Raw genomic sequence first — 16,180 nt, forward strand, 5'->3', positions numbered from 1 at the left:
CCACTGAGAATTCCTAAGTCAGGGTACTGTACTTGATACATAAATTCAAAGAAATTAAGTAAGTTGTCTGCAATTACATAATAGGTAAGTGGAAAAATCTGTATTTGAAACCAAAGCTCAACTCTCTGCAATATCTTTAGCAGCACAAGTTTATTTAGTTTTCAGTCTGGGAATAAAGGGGAGGTTGAGTCTCTAAAGTTTCAAAGTAGAGTTATATTTTCCTCCGGTCCTTGAAGGATAAAAGTTTTTCTCAAAGAGATAACTAGAGCCTAACCAAGCAGAGGAATTAGGGACAGCAAAATTACATTTACTATGTTCCCAGTACTACTCTACCACTTTCAGTCTATCAGATTTTTAATCCTTACAGAGCCCTCTAAGATAGGTACTCTTGTGACTGTTTCTGTACAGACATCTGAGGAAAATGTGGCTTTTTAAGTAACTGCCTGGAGCTACACAGTTAGTGATGAAGTGGGCTATGAGCCCAAGCATTCTGGCTCCAGAGTCTGCATCCTTAGCCATTCCATTAAATTCTGCTGAGCAAGGGTACATGAGTAAAAACACATGATCTTCTATGTTAATGATCAGTAGATGCAAATGGGCAAGATTTGAGACAGGGACATTTTACTTGAGGCAAGGATTTCTGAAGAGTTCATGGATTAAAAACTCACATAAATCAAAAATAATTTCCCCTTAAGAATAACTATGATAGAGAGATTACAGCCTTACATATTCTATCAATCCACAGCTATCATATTTATGTATATTGTATGCATGTATTTTAAAACATGCGAAAGGCTTATTAGTGTGCTAGGGCTGCCATAACAAAGTACCATACACTGGGTGGCTTAAATGACAGAATCTTGTTTTCTCACAGATCTGGAGTCTAGAAGTCCAAGATCAAGGTTTGAGTCAGCAGGATTGATTTCTCCTGAGGCCTCTCTCCATGGCTAAAAGTTGATTTTTTACTCGTGTCTTTACATGGTCTTCCTCTGTACTTGTCTGTGTTCTAATCTCCTCTTATAAGCACACACATCATTTTAGATTTGCGCCAACCCTGAAAACCTCATTCTAACTCAATTACCCTTTAAAGACCTCATCTTCAAATACAGTCGTATTCTGAAGTATATTGGGGTTAGGATATCAACATATGAATATGGATTTAGTCCATAACAAAGTGAATAATAAAAACGTAATACATAAATAATTTTAGCACCTCTAAATTTGTTTCAAAGTTATTGCAGAGAGTTTTAACACTAGCATACTATTAATAATGTTTAAAATAATATCACAGTAGTCCTCCCAAAGCACATGCACAAATTTATAAGCATATCCACAGGATGTTAACAAAGGAGTTCCAATGCAGCTGTTAGGCAGCTAAAATGCTGCCATCATGTGTCTCCAATGGAAAATACAGCTTGAAATTCATTTTTTAAGTCAGTTTTTAAAATCTGTGATTATTTTCAGAGTTTCATATATTTTCAAATTAGGGCTTTATAAATATTTTTTAATCACAAAATAGACGGTATTTGAGGAAAGAAGGAGAAAAGTGGCAGGAGTTAGATATGGAAAAAACAACCTCACCCAGGTTTGTGAAAAACTTTAAGTAGGGTCTTGCTAGTTAACATTTCACCATTATCCTGTGCAGAAGCTATTGTGCCGTAGGCAAGGAAATAACACACCAGGATTTTGTTTTAGGAAGCCTACTCTAACAGTGGTGTGTACATAGATCGAAGAAGAAGGCAGATGAAGTGATGAGAGAAATGGGACAGAGAGATGAGAGGCTCCTATTTGTATAATCTAGGTGGGACACAGCAGGGGCCTGAATAAGTCACTGCAGAGAATAGAGATGAGAGAGTAATTGGTGGATATTTTGGACATAGAATTAACAGGGTTCATTTAATGTAGAGAGAGGGTGGAGTCCAGGATAACTTCATATTTTATAGCTTGGGTATATTGGAGAATGTAATGGATGTTTACTAGAATGTGAAACTTAGACTCAGTATCTAACAGGTTTTTATAAATGGAGCTTGGGAAAAAAGTTCAGGGCTAAAATTTTAGAAACCACATATAAAAAGACAATGACAAAACTGTGGGAGTTTTTGAAATCAGAGAGTAGGAAATAAAATAGTTGAGAAAAGAACCAGACACACTAAGTAGGATACTCTTTTGTGAAATGAGAGAAACAGTTAACGGTCACAGAAGAGCACTTATGATGTGTGTTTACATTTTTTTAAGAAATTCTGGCAAGTATTCAAGAGCACAGTATTAAGTCAGGAAGGCAAAAATTAAATAGCTATGGTTACAGTAATCAAAGGATTCACAATCAAAGGAAGAAGGCCATTATATAAAAGATAATTGTTTCTTTCCACAGTTTGGCAACTGTGGCCATTGTTGCTATGAACACTGGAGTACAGATGAGCCTTCTTTTCACTACATCTGTATCTTTGGGGTAAATACCCAGTAGTGCAATTGGAGGGTCATAGGGAAGCTCTATTTTTAATTTCTTAAGGAATCTCCACACTGTTTTCCAAAAGGGCTGCACCACCTTGCATTCCCACCAACAGGGTAAGAGGGTTCCCTGTTCTCCACATCCTCTCCAACACATGTTGTTTCCTGTCTTGTTAATTTTGGCCATTCTAACTGGTGTAAAGTGGTATCTCAATGTGGTTTTGATTTGAATCTCCCTGATGGCTAGTGCCCTTCAACAGACGAATGGATAAAGAAGATATGGTCCATATATACAATGGAGTATTATGCCTCCATCAGAAAGGATGAATACCCAACTTTTGTATCAACATGGACAGGACTGGAAGAGATTATGATGAGCAAAATAAGTCAAGCAGAGAGAGTCAATTATCATATGGTTTCACTTATTTGTGAAGCATAAGAAATAACACAGAGGACATGAGAAGTTGAAGAGGAGAAGTAAGTTGGGTGAAATTGGAGAGGGGAGATGAACCATGAGAGACTATGGACTCTGAAAAACAATCTGAGGTTTTGGAGGGGTGGGAGTGGGAGCTTGGGTGAGCCTTGTAGTGGGTATTAAGGAGGGCACGTATTGCATGGAGCACTGAGTGTGGTGCATAAACAATGAATTCTGGAACACTGAAAAGAAATTAAATAAAGAAATAAAAATTTTAAAAAAATTTAAAAAAGATAATTGTATTAGTGTTGTAACTTCTATGACAGAATGTGGATAGGTTGTCATAGGAGAACAGAAAGGAAGCATCTTCCACACCCTTCACACACTCTTCTGATAGATTTCAAAACCATTCCACCGGCCACAAAGTTACTCCCCCTAAATTGGGTGTAAAGTTTTAGCCAGGCTGAGAATTGGAGGGGGAGGGTGGCATTCATCCCCCTGTGTGAGCAAAGGTGTGATAGCTTGCAGGAGTTGACAGAGTTTACAGAATTCAGAAAGAGATGAAGCTGGAAAAGAAATCAGAAGCAAGACCCTGTAAGGAGGAGCTGGCACTTTATGTTGGTGGGTTATTATAGCCACTGCAGAGTTAGACAAGGGGAGTAACATGGGAAGTTAACGTTTCATGTAGGTCTTTCTGACAGCCACTTGAAGGCAGGGGTAAGTTAGGTTTAAGAGATAAATGAAGATAGCCTTTTACGGCAGTGGTAGTATGGAAGGGGAAGAAGTAAATTCGACTAGAAGGCAAAATTAGCCTGTCTTGAAAAGATAATAGAATGTGAAAAGGGAACTTTTACAAAACCAAAGGAAAAAAAGGAAAAAAAGCATTTTCCTATTTCACATTTGAAATGTATACACTGGTCTGTAAGTTTCATTCATTGAAGGTATCACCTATTGGTTTAAAAGATTAAGTAAGAATACAGAAGAAGAGACAGTGTTTTGTTTTGTTTTGCCCCAGTGAGACTCTTATGACAGACTTTACAGATGAAGACCAATTCAACTACTTTCTAACTTCATGGGATATTAGTCTTTATGATTAAAAAAAAAGAAGAAGAAGAAGAAGGAGAAAGAAAGAAAAAAAAAACATTAAGAGCAAAGCTTCTGGTTCACAAATTCCTCCATGAAACTTATGACTTCTGGGATTTAGAAGTAACTGAAATGACTTGCCTTTGGCATTATTACTTCTATTGTTTGGGTATACAAAAACCTGTTCGATGACCTAGCTCAAAGTCGTTGACCCACTGAAACGATGTGCTACTCGTGCATCAAATTATGTCACACATGAATGGCCTGTCTGCTGTGTTCATCAGTCAAGTAAGTTTCATAACCACAAGGGAATGCCCAACAATGGCTGTACCCTTTGAAAACCATGTTTGGGAGCCCGAATCTTCACTAGTAAAATTTTGAAAGCAATGTCTTCTTCCAATGCTATGTCAGTGAGCATTTGTATTTCATTTAAGAAGAGTACATGATTAAAAGTTTTAAGCAATTTTGTTATAAAAAATTAAATTCCAGAACACCTGGGTGGCTCAGTTGGTTAAGTGTGTGCCTTTGGGGTAATGGGATTGAGCCCTGCCTCCAGCTCTCTGCTCCTCAAGGAGTCTGCTTCTCCCTCTCCTTCTGCCCCTCCCCTGCTCGTGCTCTTCCTCTCTCAAATACATAAATAAAATCTTTAAAAAATTAAATTTTTAAATAAGTAATTTAATGTGGATGCCAATGTGTAATTTTTGTCTCTTAAGACAAAATTGGGGAAGCATAAGATTGCAAGTGGTTTTGTATGTTTGCTTGTTTTTAATTAAGCTCCACGCCCAACAAGGGGCTTGAACTCACAACCCTGAGATTAAGGGTTGTGTTCTCTACTGACTGAACCAGCCAGGCAACCCCAAGTTTGGAAGTGTTTAAACTGATAAAATATCTGAAACCCAGCATGTACAACAATACCTAAGTAAAGAGCAGCAATAAGATCCCTTGGTTATTGCAGTGTTTCTACCAGAAGATGTGCTGTCATTCTGGTCAGACCCACACAGCTCTCAAACCTCAACAGGATGTTCTCCAAAGGAGAAACAAAGTGTTGACAGGAAATGAGCACAGAGGTGGACACTAGAGGCAGTAAATGTCCATTACAGGAATTGAAGGATTCATAACCAATCCAGGACCTTGCATTTCTAAGAGCAAAATGCCAAGGAAAGTAGATTTTCATTTCTAAAGGGAATTAATTTTTTTGTAACTTCATTTGTCTTCCAGAAAGTCACTTTTGCATCAACTTCTTCTTTTTTTTTTTTTTTTTGGCTTCTCTGATTGTGTGTGTGTGTGTGTGTGAGAATCATTATTTGTACAGTGCTGATCAGATTTTCCTCTTCTAATTGCTCTGATTTTTATCACTAGTTTTAGATTCATTAAACCCCTCACAAATATTCATTTTTTTTGAAAGGCAGTTACCTTAGGGTGTGTCATTCTATTTTGAGCTTATTTCTCTTTGGCAGTGGTAGAACTTATTTATTGCTCTGAAACTGAAAGAAAATAAGGAAAGAAACGGAAGGAAATAAATTACCACAACTGGAGTAAAGAATATGAGATATAATACTTCTAAAATTGCACTAAAAATATGAAAGAAAAGCAAACAACTGCCAAAAACAAACAAACAAAAAAGGCCTAGAGGCTCTACTGAAAAGACTCTCTGTAGATCGCAGTAGATTTAAGTTTGTAATAAAATGTGTGAGCAGAAAGTGTTGACACATTCAGGATGCACATCAAGAAGCTTTGCTCACAAATTATAGTCTCCTATCAGAAACTTCTGCTGTGGCCACATCAAGACTGCGGCATTTTTTTCTAGATGGACTTACTCGCAGGATTTCAGTAGTTATTGGAGGTGGTTTTTATATTATAGTCCAAAACCTTCATTTTACTGATAAGAAAACAGAGATCCAGAGAAGCTAAGTAAATTGCCTGAGGTCAAATGGGAGAAGAAGACCTCTAACGTTATTGGATGTGAGACTCCGTGTTTGCAGGATGTAATGAATGCCTAGGGCAATCTCTGAGACAAACTCAGTGGCTGTCTCAGTGGAGAAACTTGATACCGTTCTTCCTTCTAGAAAAGGGTCAGCTGTAGGTCCTCTGGTATCATGTAAGTTTTGTCGGATGAATCTTATGTCTCCTATTTCTCTTCTTCGTCATACCAAGTGATCTGAGTGTCTGACACCTGGAGGAGACATTATAATGCCTGTTGGTCTGACTTGGCAGATAAATTATCTGACTTTCTTAGGAAAAGAGAGTTGAGTAATATTGGCAAAATGTCTATGAAGATGAGTTTTTGCTCATTTAGGTTTTTTTTTTTAAGAACTTGCACAAAAGCAGTTTTACTGACAAGTTTCTTTTATTATCTGTTGTTAACCAAGCAACACACATTCATTATCTCATAGTTTCTGCATCAAGAAACTTCCCATGGCTTAACTGGGTCCTCCATTTCACAGCCTATCACTGGCTGCAATTAAGGTGTTGAACTAGGAATGCCATTTGAACTAGAATCTCATCTGAAATTACAGCCAGAGAAGGGTATGTTAACCAAAGTCACTCAGTGATTATTGGCTACATTCAGTTTATTAATAAACATTCTGTTTATTGGAGCTCTCCCAGTTCCATGCCCCCTGGGGCCTCTCCCACATTGCAGCTTGCATCATCAAAGTGGGCAAGCCATGAGGACAGTAGATAGAGTCTCCTAACAAGACAGAAGTCATAATCGTTTGTAACTTAATCATGGTTATAACACCCCATCACCTTTGCCATGTTTTACTGATTAGAACAAAGTTACCTGTCCAGAGTACACTCAGGGAAAGGTATTTTACAAAGCTTGAACATCAGGATGCTAGGATCAACCGTAACCATATAGATGCTTCCTATAACAACTAGAGAGCGACTTTGCCAGTAAGACCTCTCAATATAACTATTATTCTGTGAGAACTGTAGACTTATATCAACAATCTAATATTCACAACCTAAAAAGCTGCTTAGTAGGAAATTTCCATGTAGAAACAATGATGTAACAGAAAGTAAACGAAGATTTTAAAGATAATTTTACTGTATTTAGAACATATGATAAACTTACTTTGGCAATAAAAAATTACCAAAAATTATTTATAACCCACAATTTTTTATTTCCCCAACCAAAAAGATAATCAGAGACACCCAAGTGGTTCAGTAACTTAAGCATCTGACTTCCATTCAGGTCACGATCTCAGGGTCCTGCGACTGAACCCCACTCAGCAGTGGGTCTGCTTGTCCCTCTCCTTCTACACTTCCCCCTGCTTGCACTCACATGTACTCTCTCTCTCTCTCTTTCTCTGTGTCTCTCAAATAAATAAGTGAAATCTTAAAAAAAAAAAAGGTAATCATGCTTATAAATGGGACTTGAATTGTATTTATTTTTAAGATTTTATTTTTTAGCAGTAGTTTTAGGGTCACAGCAAAATTTCCCATATCCTCTGTGTTCTGTCCATTGATACTAACTCCCCACAACCATGGGACATTTACTGTCTCCATAGTTTTGCTTTTCTCAAATGTCATATAGTTGGAATCATACAGTATATAACCTTTCCAGATTAGTTTCTTTCACTTAGTAATATGTTAATTGAAAGCACAGAGAAATAAACTTATAAGTGGATCTTAGTTTTAATAAAATGCTAATTGGAAAGGCTATGAAAAGGGAAAAGTAATTGTTGGTGGGGATTTTTACTATATTATGTGATATTTTAGAGTATGTTACTCTGATAAAATATTAAGAAAGCCTGTTATACAGAATATTTATTCTTAATATGTATCCATTAGTCTTGATAAAAACATCAGGTAAAATTTTTATTGACCTTATTTGGGTATTCATTAATTCAACAAGCTTTAATTGAGCATCTTATATATAGCACCACTCTGCTATATATTATGAAAGAAATACAAATGCAAATCAGCTCTCATGTGTTTTACCAAAATAAAATTATTTTGGACATAATTATAAGAGATGTTAAATTATGGCAACTCTGAAATATGTGAGAGGAAGATTTTTCAACTTATAGCAGTAATTGTCATGATACATTTAGACTAAATGCTGTGTTTTCCCACAAATGGTTCTACTAGGTATACCTGTCAATCTATTGTGTTTCACAGTCATACCCTTGAGCTTAATCACCTCTTTCCATGCTATATGATGGTGGCATTCTGGGTTTTATCTTTGCTCTGAAACCATTTCTTATTTTAAATATCTTTGCTGAGAGAGAAAGTTGGCAAATAGTTTTATTTTCAAATTAAACAAATCCTAGTTCTCTAATATTTTTTCTAAATTCTGTTCAGAACCTTAAAAGTGCCTACTTTCAGTTCAAGGTGAAAAGAAATAGATTACACTTCTTAATGAGAGAAGTGTCAAAGAATTTACAGCTGTCTTTAATGTGCCTCAAATTGCAAAGTGTTTAGTTAAGAGGTGTATCAGGATTTCTTTAAGTTAGTCCCTTAATATTAGACATGCAGGCCAGTATAAGATTTTACTTTATGTGTGTCCCTGATTGCATCCTTAGGATAAATTCCTTCAGTTGAATTTGATAAATCAGGAGAATAGACAAGTTTTATAACGTGTTTCAATGCCTACTTACTTGCTAAGGATTTTTAAATACAACATATACTAAAACAAACTCTATGTGAGAGTTCTGGTTGCCTTCATCTTTACTAAAATTAGATGTTTTCACTGAATTTGATCTGTGTTAATTTGATAGGTCAAAATCATATCTAATTTTACTTTTAAATCATTAATCATTTTTATTCATTTCTTTGCTGTTCTTTCCTCTTTCATTATAATTTCTCTGTCCTTTTATTCTGAATTAGAAGATAATATCTTAAGTGTGTTCGCTATAGCCCTGATTAAATTTTCTACACTATGGTTTATATTTTGTCATTTCCACTGAAGATTTAAATAATTCTGTTTTGACAAAGAGCTTCCTTACTGATTTCCTAAATAATACAAGTCTCTTTTGGTGTCAAATTTCTGCTCTTATGTTTTGTTCTCATTCTTTGTCTTCTCATTTCATCTGCTCTATGACTACACAATAAGCCATGGGTGCTTATTGTGTAGAAATTTTAAGTTAAAAAAACCCAATGCATTACTCTATTTAGTGGGCATTCATAAACCACAATATGCTGCAGGCCTACAAAAGAGAGGGATGAAAATGGGCATCACTGGCAACCTCTCCAAGTCATAGGCTCCCACTCTTTCCTCAGGAACTCACCAGCACTGCAGATAAGCCCTGGAAAACAGGGAGGCTACAGTAAAAATTTGTACACTCAATGCTGGTAAATCTTCATTTTTTTCTTCTTATTAGATATTGGTTTCTGTACGCCATTGGTCATGTTGACCAACTTTCACATCAGATCATTCAGTGGAAGTATTGTAGGACATGAAAAGCTCTATTTCCCCAATATACATTGTCACTAAATAACTTATGTCTTTGACCCCACCAACAGCAGCATAAAGGGGAGACAGTAGTTTCCAGGATGCATCAAACTAATTAGGAAGAACTTCCACCACCACCACCCCCCCATCGCACTGTGGCAACTCCCCTTCGCTCCAGTCCTCCTTCTCACCAGAAATGGTCTTCTCTAAAAACGTGTCAGCATAGGAGCAGATGGCACGATTTTTCTACTGGCACTTTATTTATTTTCTAGAGCTTTTCTTTTCTTTTTTTTTATTCATTTATTTGTTTATTTACAGCATAACAGTGTTCATTGTTTGATTTGTATTTCCCTGATGCCAAATGATTTTGAGCACTTTTTCATGTGTCTGTTGGCCATCTGGATGTCTTCTTTGCAGAAATATATGTTCATGTCTTCTGCCCATTTCTTGATTAGATTATTTGTTCTTTGGGTATAGAGTTTGATAAATTCTTTATAGATTTTGGATACTAGCCCTTTATCTGATATGTCATTTGCCAATATATTCTCCCATTCTGTCAGTTGTCTTTTGGTTTTGTTGACTATTTACTTTCTTGCCCAAAAGCTTTTGATCTTGATGAAGTCCCAATAGTACATGTTTGCCCTTGCTTCCCTTGCCTTTGGCGGTGTTCCTAGGAAGAAGTTGCTGCAGCTGAGGTCTAAGAGCTTGCTCCCTGTGTTCTCCTCAAGGATTTTGATGGATTCCTTTCTCACATTGAGGTCTTTCATCCATTTTGAGTCTATTTGTGTGTGTGGTGTAAGGAAGTAGTCCAGTTTCATTCTTCTGCATGTGGCTGTCCAATTTTCTCAACACCATTTGTTGAAGAGACCATCTTTTTCCCATTGGATATTCTTTCCAGTTTTGTCAACGATTACTTGAGCATAGAGTTGAGGGTCTGTTTCTGGGCTCTCTATTCTGTTCCATTGATCTATGTGTCTGTTTTTGTGCCAGTACCATACTGTCTTGATGATGACAGCTTTGTAATAGAGTTTAAAGTCTGGAATTGCAATGCCACCAACTTTGGCTTTCTTTTTCAACATTCCTCTGGCTATTCGGGGTCTTTTCTGGTTCCATATAAATTTTAGGATTATTTGTTCCATTTCTTTGAAAAAATTGATGGTATTTTGATAGGGATTGTATTAAATGTATAGATTGCTTTAGGTAGCATAGACTTTTCACAACATTTGTTCTTCTAATCCATGAGCATGGAACGTTTTTCCATTTCTTTGTGTCTTCTTCAATTTCTTTCATGAGTACTTTATAGTTTTCTGAGTACAGATTCTTTGCCTCTTTGGTTAGGTTTTTTCCTAGGTATCTCATGGTTTGGGGTGCAATTGTAAATGGGATTGACTCCTTAATTCTCTTTCTTCTATCTTGCTGCTGGTGTATAGAAATGTAACTGATTTCTGTGTATTGATTTTATATCCTGACACTTTACTGAATTCCTGTATGAGTTTTAGCAGATTTGGAGTGGAGTCTTTTGGGTTCTCCACATAAAGTATCATATCATCTGCAAAGAGTGAGAGTTTGACTTCTTTGCCAATTAGGATGACTTTTATTTCTTTTTGTTGTCTGATTGCTGAGGCTAGGACTTCTAGTACTATGTTGAATAGCAGTGGTGATAGTGGACATCCCTGTCGTGTTTCTGACCTCAGGGGGGAAGCTCTCAGATTTCTCCATTGAGAATGATAATCACTGTAGTTTTTTCACAGATGGCTTTGATGATATTGAGGTATGCCCTCTATCCCTACACTTTGAAGAGTTTTGATCAAGAAAGAATGCTGTATTTTGTCAAATGTTTTTACTTCAACTATTGAGAGGATCATAGGGTTCTTGTTCTTTCTTTTATTAATGTATATTATCACATTGAATGATTTGCAGATGTTGAACAAACCTCGCATCCCAGGAATAAATCCCACTTGGTGGTGGTGAATAATCCTTTTAATGTACTGCTGGATCTTATTGGCTAGTATTTTGGTGAGAATTTTTGCATCCATGTTCCTCAAGGATATTGGTCTGTAATTCTCCTTTTTGATGGGGTCTCTGTCTGGTTTTGGGATCAAGGTAATGCTGGCCTCATAAAATGAGTTAGGACATTTTCCTTCCATTTCTATTTTTTGGAACAGTTTCAGGACAATAGGTATTAATGCTTCTTTAAATGTTTGGTAGAATTCCCTGGGAAGCTGTCTGGCCCTGGGATCTTGTTTTTTGGGAGATTTTTGATGACTGCTCGAATCTCCTTACTGGTTATGGGTCTGTTAAGTTTTTCTATTTCTTCCTTGTTCAGTTTTGGTAGTTTGTACATCTCTAGGAATGCACCCATTTCTTCCAGATTGTCAAACTTGCTGGCATATACTTGCTCATAATATGTTCTCATAATTGTTCATGTTTCTTTGGTGTTGGTTGTAATCTCTCTTCTTTCATTCATGATTTTATTTATTTAGATCCCTTCTCTTTCCTTTTGATAAATCTGTCCAGGGGTTTATCAATCTTATTAATTCTTTCAAAGAACCAGCTCCTAGTTTCATTGATTTGTTCTACTATTCTTTTGCTTATTTCATTGATTTCTGCTCTTATCTTTATTATTTTTCTTCTCCTGCTGGATTTAGGCTTTCTTTGCTGTTCTTTCTCTAGCTCCTTTAGGTATAGGGTTAGTTTGTGTATTTGAGACCTTTCTTGTCTCTTGAGAAAGGCTTGTATCGCTATATACCTTCCTCTCAGGACTGCCTTTTCTGTGTCTCACAGATTTTGAATGGTTGTGTTTTCATTTTCATTTGTTACCATGAATTTTTTCTATTCTTCTTTAATTTCCTGGTTGACCCATTCATTCTTTAGTAGGATGCTCTTTAGCCTCCATGTATTTGAGTTCTTTCCAACTTTCCTCTTGTGGTTGAGTTCTAGCTTCAGAGCATTGTGGTCTGAAAATATGCAGGGAATGATCCCAATCTTTTGGTACTGGTTGAAACCTGATTTGTGACCTAGGATGTGATCTATTCTGGATAATGTTCCATGTGCACTAGAGAAGAATGTGCATTCTGTTGCTTTGGGATGGAATGTTCTGAATATATCTGTGATATCCATCTGGTCCAGTGTGTTATTTAAGGCCTTGATTTCCTTGTTGATCTTTTGCTTGGATGATCTGTCCATTTCAGTGAGGAGGGTGTTAAAATCCCCTACTATTATTGTATTATTGTTGATGTGTTTCTTTGATTTTGTTATTAATTGGTGTATATATAGTTGGCTGCTCCCATGTTAGGGGCACAAATATTTTAAATTGTTAAATCTTCTTTTTGGACAGATCCTTTATATGATATAGTGTCCTTCCTCATCTCTTATTATAGTCGTTGGCTTAAAAATCCAATTTATCTGGGGCACCTGGGTGGCTCAGTGGGTTAAGCCGCTGCCTTCGGCTCAGGTCATGATCTCAGGGTCCTGGGATCGAGTCCCGCATCAGGTTCTCTGCTGAGCAGAGCCTGCTTCCGAACTCTCTCTCTCTCTCTCTCTCTCTCCCTGCCTCTCTATCTACTTGTGATCTTTCTGTGTCAAATAAATAAATAAAATCTTTAAAAAAAATTTGCATCTTGCTAAAAAAAAAAATCTAATTTATCTGATATAAGGATTGCCACCCCAGCTTTCTTTTGTCCATTAGCATGGTAAATTGTTTTCCACCCCCTCACTTTAAAATTGGAGGTGTCTTTGGGTCTAAAATGAGTTTCTTGTAGACAGTGTATTGATGGGTCTTGTTTTTTTTTTCCCCATTTTATTTATTTTTTTCAGCATAACAGTATTCATTGTTTTTGCACAACACCCAGTGCTCCATGCAAAACGTGCCCTCCCTATTACCCACCACCTGTTCCCCCAACCTCCCACCCCTGACCCTTCAAAACCCTCAGGTTGTTTTTCAGAGTCCATAGTCTCTTATGGTTCGCCTCCCCTCCCCAATGTCCATAGCCCCCTCCCCCTCTCCCAATCCCACCTCCCCCCAGCAACCCCCAGTTTAATCCATTCTGATACCCTGTGTCTTTTTTCTTAAATTTAAGTTTTTTATTAACATATAATGTATTATTAGCCCCAGGGGTACAGGTCTGTGAAGTGCCAGGTTTACACACTTCACAGCACTCACTATAGCACATATCCTCCCCAATGTCCATAACCCAACCACCTTCTCCCTACCCCCATCCCCCCAGCAACCCTCAGTTTGTTTTGTGGGATTAAGAGTCTCTTACGGTTTATCTTCCTCCCAACCCCATCTTGTTTCATTTTTTTCTTTCCCTACACCCAAAACCCCCCACGATGCCTCTCAAATTCCTCACATCACCTGTGTCTTTTGAAGGGGGCATTTATACCATTTACATTCAGGGTAACTATTGAAAGTATGAATTTAGTGCCATTGTATTACCTATAAGGTGACTGTCAACCGTATATTGTCTCTGTTCTTTTCTGGTCTACTATTTTTTAGGCTCTCTCTTTGCTTAGAGGACCCCTTTCAATATTTCCTGTAGGGCTGGTTTGGTGTTTGCAAATTCTTTTAATTTTTGTTTGTCCTGGAAGCTTTTTATCTCTCCTTCTATTTTCAATGATAACTTAGCTGAATATAGTATTCTTTGCTGAATATTTTTTTTTCATTTAGTGCTCTGAATGTATCATGCCAGTTCTTTCTGGCCTGCCAGGTCTCTATGGATAAGTCTGCTGCCAATCTAATATTTCTATCATTGTGTGTACAGACTTCTTATCCCAAGCTGCTTTTAGGATTTTCTCTTTGTCACTAAGAATTGTAAGTTTTACTATTAGATGACAGGGTGTGGACCTATTTTTATTGATTTTGAGGGGGTTTCTCTGTGCCTCCTGGATTTTGATGCTTGTTTCCTTTGCCATATGAGGGACATTCTCTACTTTAATTGTCTCCAATATACCTTCTGCCCTCCTCTGTCTTTCTTCTTCTTCTGGAATCCCAATTATCCTAATATTATTTTGTCTTATGGTATCACTTATCTCTCGAATTCTCCCCTCATGGTCCACTAGTTGTTTGTTTCTCTTTTGCTCAGCTTCTTTATTCTCTGTCATTTGGTCTTCTATATCACTAATTCTCTCTTATGCCTCATTTATCCTAGCAGTAAGAGCCTCCATTTTTTATTGCACCTCATTAATACCTCATTAATACCTTTTTGATTTCAACTTGGTTAGATTTTAGTTCTTTATTTCTCCAGAAAAGGATTTTGTTTCTCCAGAAAAGGATTTTGTTTATCCAGAAAGGGGTTCTCTAATATCTTCCATGCCTTTTTCAAGCCAAGCTAGCACGTTGAGAACCTTCATTTTGAACTCTTGTTCTGACATATTACAATGTCCATATTGATTACGTCCCTAGTCATTGGTACTGCCTCTTGTTCTTTTTTTTGTGGTGAGTTTTTCCATCTTGTTATTTTATCCAGATAAAAATATATGAACGAGAGAATAAAATACTAAAAAGGTGGTAAAGACTCCAGAAAAAATGTACTCTAACAAATCAGAAGAGACCCAAAACTGGGAGGAGAAGAAAGGGTGAAAAAGATATAAAAATATAAAATATAAATTATTATATATATGTGTATATATATATATACATATATATACATACACACACAACACACACACACATATATATATGTGTTAGACTGGTGAATAGAACAGAGACACCTGCTTGATTTGGGGCGTATTCTGGTCTCTTAGAAGAAACTACCTCCCAAAATTTTAAAGAAAGAAAAACATATATATACAAAAATAAGGGTAAGCATGATGAAGGAATGGAATATGACTGTAAAGATGAAAGTTAGAAAAAATTATAAAAAAGGAATTGATAAAATAAGTTGGTTGGAAAAAGAAAAAAGAATAGGAGAGAATGTGTTCAGGTTGGAGACTAGAACAAAGCCATGTCCTAGATTTAGGGTATAATTTGATCTATTAGAAGAAATTGTATCCCAAAATTTTAAAGAACAACAAAAAAAATCTATATGTATACAAAAAATATGGTTAAATATAATGATTGGATAAAATATGACTATAACAATGATTGTTTAAAAATATTTTTTAAAGAAAGTATTGTTAAGATAAACTAGTTTAAAAACACTAAAAGAGGAAAGAGGAAAAGTTAAAAAAAATAGAAAAAAAATTAAAAAATTAACTTTGCAAGATTAAAGGATCATGGGGAAAATGCCCTGAATGCTATGTGTTGCTCTCCCCTAGCTCTGGAGTTCTGCAGTTTTGATTGACAATAAACTTGGTCTTGGTAGGATGTTCTTGCTGATATTCTGGGGGAGGGGCCTGTTGTAGTGAGTATCATATGTCTTTTCCCAAGGCAGAATTATAGTGCCCTTGCCAGGGGCCAGGCTACGTAATCTGCTCAGGTTTGCTCTCAGTAGCTTTTGTCCCCTGAACGCTTTCCATAGAGCTCTGGAGGATGGAATGAATATGGTGGCCTCCCAATCTCCAGCCTGGAGGGGCCAAGAGCTTGGGGCCCTACTCCTCTGTGTGCCTTCAGAGAAAAGCAGTCAGTCACTCTTCTCTCCCTTGTCTCCAGCTGCATTCTGTGCTTGCCTAGCCTGTGACCAAGCATTTCTATCTCTGGAACACAGCCCCATTTAGAGTCTCCAAACCCAGAAGATTCCTGCCACGTGTTCCTGCACTGCTCCCCCTAGAAGAGGAAGGAGGGGGTCTCTCCAGATCTGCCACTTGTGGGGTCCCTACTTAAAAAGCAGTGGCCCCACTATGTCTTGGATCATGGTTTAAGGTAACCCTGATCTGAAACTCACTCCTCAGCTCTG

This window comes from Meles meles, chromosome 2, assembly GCF_922984935.1.
Source record: "Meles meles chromosome 2, mMelMel3.1 paternal haplotype, whole genome shotgun sequence".
Lineage (NCBI taxonomy): Eukaryota > Metazoa > Chordata > Mammalia > Carnivora > Mustelidae > Meles > Meles meles.